Source organism: Barbus barbus (genome assembly GCF_936440315.1).
Source record: "Barbus barbus genome assembly, chromosome: 27".
Lineage (NCBI taxonomy): Eukaryota > Metazoa > Chordata > Actinopteri > Cypriniformes > Cyprinidae > Barbus > Barbus barbus.
The window spans coordinates 4,027,921-4,034,726 of NC_136755.1; positions in this window are offsets into that span (position 1 = coordinate 4,027,921).

Sequence of the window (6,806 nt, forward strand, 5' to 3'; positions counted from 1 at the left end):
TTACCAACATAATCTACCAAGAGCAACGCAATTAGCGTAGGGTCGGAAACAATCAGAGCTGATGATGATCAGGTGTGGGTAATCTACAAACAACACAGATGCAAAATGGGTTTAAGACATAATAAATAATGGCAAAAATAGCAGTAAATTATTGAATGCAAACCTTAGGGTTTGAATTATTTACATAAAAGCAAAATTCTTCTCAGAATTTAGCAGTAGGAAATTACTAGTCATCCAGTCGATTATATCAACTATGCATTCCATTAGTTTTGTGAATTGAGAGCTGAGTATCAGTAGCATAACAGTTAAAGCTAACACCATGTTTCCTGATGATATCTCCCAAGGGTAACATGTAAAGTGTGAAAAGCAACGATCCTAATACTGAGCCTTGTGGCACTCCATACTGAACTCGATATGATACCTCTTCATTCACTGCTACAAACTGATGATGGTCGGATAAGAACAGACAGCATGCTGAAGCTGTTCAGGCTGCCATTTTCTCCTTCTTGGAAAGCAATGGATTAATCAAAACACAAAAAGTTTGGGTTTTCCAGAAAATGCATGTTCTCTCTGGACTTCTGCAGGCTTCTCGAAAACACTACCGTGTATTGTGCGCATTATTCTATGACAGACACATTCAGTTGCCACAGATTTGTTAACATTTGAAAATTTATTTAATTTTATTTATTTTTTACCAGGAAAGGAGTGGTTTTGATTCACAAATGTATTGTCTTATAACAACAATCTTTTATTTAAAACCATGAAAATTAATATCCTGTTGAAAAATCACTTTATGAAACAGTTATTATTTTTGTTGCAGTGTGCATTCTGGGATTGTGTTCTCCTTGAAGGATACATACAGTGTATGGCCAAAAGAATAAGGATACTGGTTTGAAGCAGCTCTCTCTATCATGTCCAGACTTGAGGCATATTTGAGAATAACAGCTCAAGATGCAGATCACGGTCATTCCTGTATTGTGGCACATGTACAGCAGATAGCCTAAAGTGATAGACAGACTCCCTAGCCTGCAGACAGTCAGACCTTTTTTATAAACAACCTTCAGCCAGCTCTGTAAACAGTCAAGTCTGTCAGTTTCACAGAATCACTATCTTAATTTCTCATTCAAAGCTGGCAGTGATAACCATCTGCAGTTGACCCCGATCCACATACCAGAGAACGAAAGGAAACCCAGTGCCTCCTGGTGCAGGACGCTGGAATCTGCTGGGATTCATGTTGCGAGTGAATGCAGGTAATCACGTCTACTGCGAGCAGGTGCATGAAGATACAGCTGTTGACTGCAGATGCAGCTGTTTCCTATGGCAGGTCTAAACACCAGGCAGAAGCAAACACACTTGTTTTTGTGGGAAGTCATTACTGCAGGTTGTGAAAAGAAGGAATACTATGGCAATTGTCTCCTTGGATCAAGAATGGAGGAATTCTCATGGAAGTCACGTAATAGAATGTTTCCTCAGGGAAATATTACGTGTTTTGTAGAAAGAGAAGCAACTCTTTCTAATGAAAGACGTCCTGCCTTCTTGGTGTTTCTAAAGAATACTCTCTCAACAAAGCACGCAACATTGAGATACACTCAACTACAGAAGCACAGAGAGATACACCACTAAAGATGCAAAGTAGATTAGTTCTGCCTCTAGTTGACACAAAGTTGCAAGATGTAAAGTAGTAACTTTTTTTCTGTATTTTTCTGGACAGACGTAAATAAGCATGTATACCCTTGTGAAAAAAATAAGTATTTACTTATTTTAAGAAGTAGAGCATACTTTTGAAAAGAGTACGTATTACAGAAATTATACAATTTTAAAGAATATACTTAAGTGCAAATTGAATTTAATGTCAGTTACTTCATTTCATGTAAATTAAGTGAAAATGAATTGTAGTTTAAATTTATATTAAATGTAATCAGTTCTACTTAAGCCGCACTTACAGTGGTGGCCAAAATTGTTAGAACTCCTGACAGATCTGAAAATATTGACCTTATATTTTTTTGCCTCTCAAATGCTATTGCTAGTGTAACGGGTTAGCCCTTATTTATTGATATTTACATGATTAATCGATATTAATCAAAACGTCCAACTTATACCTTGTTAACGATACCTCATTAACGACTTGTCCAGCAAGCATTAAAATCAGTAGGTTATCTCTTAACAATTCCGTTTTATTCCCGTGGCCACAATAATAACACAGAATTGATTAGGTAATTTTGAGCATAGGTAACGCCATCTTTGGCAGATAGTTTAAGACTTGAAAATCACACAGCACGAGACAAAGATTTCTTTAATACCACTAAGCTAAAATAACACAAAACAGAATACGTAAACACACAAACACACACATTGCAGACAATGAACTTGAAGAAAGCTTAAACCAGCACTCTTTTGCTAGTTGCTGAAAACTTTGCCCTGAGGGAATTTCAAACAGAAAACTTGTCTGTCTTTTCTCTTAAATTACTTCAACCAGTTTCCAGCAGAATTAAGGAAATTTGTTTGATATTACTTGCTTTTAGTTGAGTTTGAGAGTTTGAGAGTTTCTCCACGGGGTCGGAGGGAACCTCCGACTGATTGGCTGTTGATGTGTCGTCGTTTAGCGCATTTCAAGGAATGCCCTTCGGTGGTTGGTTGGCTTCTTTGTGACGTGATGACGCTCAAAGTTCTTCCTTGAGTTCCTTTTGTGTAGCTTCAGACTTTCAAGGGTTTCTTCAGAAGTTTGACTAAGTATTGATAGTTGTTCACTGCTTGGCCAGATGTTAATGGCTGGGAGCGCTTAACAGCGCGATCAGAGCAGGAGCCGAAGTTTCACCAGGTCAGCGCGCGAGCAAGCAAAGAGAGACACGCACCAAAGTTGGTCTTTATTGGGCTGATTTCAGTTTGCCCCTTTTGCTGTTTGATCCAATCACAAGTGTTTCTGTAGGGCGGAGCCCCGCCCCACACGGCTCAGTTTTCCGTGCGTAAATTAAGAATATGTCCTAGCAGAAAGTGTTTTACTCATACATTATGATAAGAAAAGTCAACTTTCATCCACACCAAATTATTGCTGGCGCAACTAGCTTTCATTCAAAATCAAACAACAGGTATTTAGCATAGACAAAGTACATACCTTAATTCTATATACTACATGAGTTAATGCATCGATTAACATGCTACCTTCAAAATAATCACACCAAGTATATGAAAGACATAAGATACAACATTAATATGTATTGTCTATTGAGTATATTGTTTTAATAGGAATAGGAATAAAGGAATATCTGTTGGCAGAGAGTCAATAAAAGTTTGGGTGTTCTTTGCACAGGAAAAAAATGCATTCCTTTGGAATGCAGGGAGGACGAAAGGGGAAGCTGTCCAGGGGTCATGAGTGTCCCATTGGGCATGTATCTGTGAGACTTCAATGCCCAGTCTCATCATAAAAACGTCTCTCCTGGCTGATACAATCATTGAATTTCATGTTAAGCAGTCAGGAGATCGTGTCCAGATCCAGAGGTCTTTGTCCTGTTTCTGGTTGAATTATGTTTAAGTGATAAGAAACAACTGTGAAGTCCTCTTTTAAATACATTTCAGATTTTTCCACACATATATCCTTTGTTTTAGGGGTCTCGTGAGACGTTAAGGAGAGCAGAGCAGGATGCTTGGGTCGTTAATTAATTTTACAGCCACAGATAGTGAAAAGAGCAAATTTCTCTGGAATGTGCTGTCCTGTTAATAGGTGTGTGTGTGTTCTTGTTCGACAAAGTTCTACACTAGCTTATCTAATGCAATTAAGGCTGATGGACTGGTTGTGGCGTGTGAGTGCCTGTTATGTATTTTGACTCTATTGTACTCTTATTTCATGTCATCGGTTTGTGTCGTGAACTTTCGGTGTGTTGACATTTCTGTTGAGATACAGTATTTAGGAAATGTTTAGTTACCAAGGAGATATCAAATAGACACACACCTAAACACTCACTCTCTGGGTGGACGGGGGTGGACTTAGTGTTGTGTCTGTATAGTCCTACATTTGCTCAATAGGAAGCAACGTAAGCAGCATACCTTTCAAGGCCGTTGCTCTGCAGCAAAAACACATTTTCCATGACATGCAGTTAGAATAATGCTAATCAAATAAAGGCATGAGAGAATAATAAAAAGCTTTTAATTGTGGAATTTATTGTTTGGAGGATTCCAGAGAAGCGGTCCTCTCACAAACATAAGTGACTCAAGCAATCCAAAGATAGCATTAGAGATAAACAGCTTCCATAATTATATAAAAGATCAAAGCCATAAACTGCCAGAATCATAAACGGCCTTGCTAACGTCACACTTTTCACTCTCTTTCAAGCTCATATAAAATGAACTAGCAACTTCAAGCTAAAATCCACAAAACAACCAGTTTAAATGGGAACAAAAATGAAGTAAGAATATTAACTGTAAATGTGAATATTAAAAAATATATTTTTCAATTGCTTCAATTACTTGTCCTACACAGTGTCACAGTGATGGCAGAGTTTTTCCCAGCATCTCAGCCTGTAGGCAGGGAAACACCCTCGGCGGATGACCAATCCATCATCTAACTCACACCTACACTCTTAAAAAAAAGGAAAGGTTCACTATTCTGACATTTTTTTTTTTTACAATTCTGACTTTTTTTCTTGAAATTCCGACTTTTTTTTCGCAATTATTAATTTATATCTCAAAATTCTTACTTTTTTCATGCATTTCTGACATTTCTCACAATTGCGACTTTATATCTCACAATTATGACTTTTTCCAATTCTGATATTTTCTTGCAATTGCCATTTTTCCACAAATCTAACTTTTTTCTTGCAATTCTGATTTTTTTTTTCTCACAGTTGTGACTTTTTTTTTTTAATTCTGACTTTTTTTTTACAGTTCTGTTTTTTTCTCACGATTCTGACTTTTTTCCTGCAATTCTGACTTTCTTCTCAAAATTGTGAATTTACACAGTTTAATTGTGAGATACACAATCCTGATTTTTTTCTGAATTTTTTCTTGCAATTGCAAATTTATATCTCAGAATTCAGATTTTTTTTTTCTCGCAACTACAAATTTATATCTCTTTTTTGTTGTAATTCCGACTTTTTTTCTCACAATTGCAAGTTTATTTCACACAATTCTGACTTTTTCTTGCAATTCTGACTTTTTCTCATAAATACAAGTTTATATTTCATAATTCAGACTTATTTTCTCAGAATTTGAGATATAAACTCGTAAATGCAAATTATAAAGTCAGACTTGTGGGATATATATTTACAGTCACAAGAAATAAAGTCAGAATTGCAAGAATAATGTGAGAATTGTGCGTTTATATCACACAATTCTGAGAAAAGGAGTCGGAATTGTGAGATAATTACTAAGCATTATTATTAAACACTTTTGGGGTAATGAAAATGTTCTATGGATGTTAAGGGTTCCTCATGGAACTATCAAACTTTTAAAACAATGTCAAATTAAAAGTTTTAAGTTAAAGTACATTTTAAATCATTATGTTTACAGTTTTTCTCAATTGCTTAAACACATTTCTTGAAATTATGCAAAACTCTAAACAGAAATCCATAACTTCTAACTCAATTCCCCAAACTTCCTATATTCAGGTCAAAATGAAATTCTCCACTCAAAACAACTCAATCTTGCTGAAAAACCAAACTTTGCTCTTAGCAATGATACACAAACCCTGAAAAACACACACGTTACAACGCAGTCTTACACACCGATGAGATAAATTCAAAACAATATTACAAAAAACGGTTATAAGTGTTGCTTGTGCCCCCTCCCCCACCCCCACAAAAAAAAAAATCACGATGAACGCAACAAATGTATGTGTTTGCAAGTGTTTGATTCCTTAATTTAATGTACTGTAGAGTACAGTACAAAACAGTGAACAACAACAAAAATAATAATTCTGCCCCAGCATCCCGTCTTTGGTCTGGGACAGGCCAAAGAATCCCCTCAACATCACAGTCTATATTGGCCCTGACCAGGCAGCGGGGGTAAAGTCCTCTCGCACGCCTGATCCAACCCTGGCATGCATCAAACAAAATATATGAGACTGCTTGTCTTCTTGCCCTTCCCATTTCTTTCTCTTCCATGTTGTCGTCCTCCTCCTCCTTCTTCTCCTCCTCTTCCTCCTATTCCTCTTTCTCCTCCTCATCTTCCTCATTCTCCTTCTCCTCTTCCTCTCCATATTCCTTCTCCACCTCCTACTCTTTCTCTTCCTTCATTTCTTTCTCTACTCCCACCTCCTTCTCCTCCTCCTCTGTGGTGTCCTTGGCCTATTCCTTCACATCTCTACGGATCCATTGTTTCAAACCTGAATACAGTTTTTCTCAGTTACTTTGGTGCATTTCTTGAATCATCCTTACTGTAATATTTGCAAAGAAGTATGCGCATTTCTTAAAACAATTCGTACAAACAGCACCAAACAATGGATTTCCTGTAAAAGCCTGTAACTTACTCAAAACCTTTAGTTCATCTCTCAAAAGTAAGTATTTGTCAATGAACATATCAGTGCCATCAGAATGAAAAGTCCTTGTGTCATTGTTCACAAACAAGATAGTCAAAATGCTTAGTCATGTTATCAATATAACAGTGCACTCTGTTAGTATTCCCTGATTAAAACTATGGCAACAGTTTGGATGACAGTTACTGTACTGAAATGCAGAAGGCTGTGCTTCTTATGTATGCCATATATCCTTTCAAAAGTACAAATTTACACATTGCTGTATGTGGGATATTGATTGAAAGAGACTATTTTGAAATGTTTGAATTATTGAGGATATGGGCGATCTCCCAATATTTAG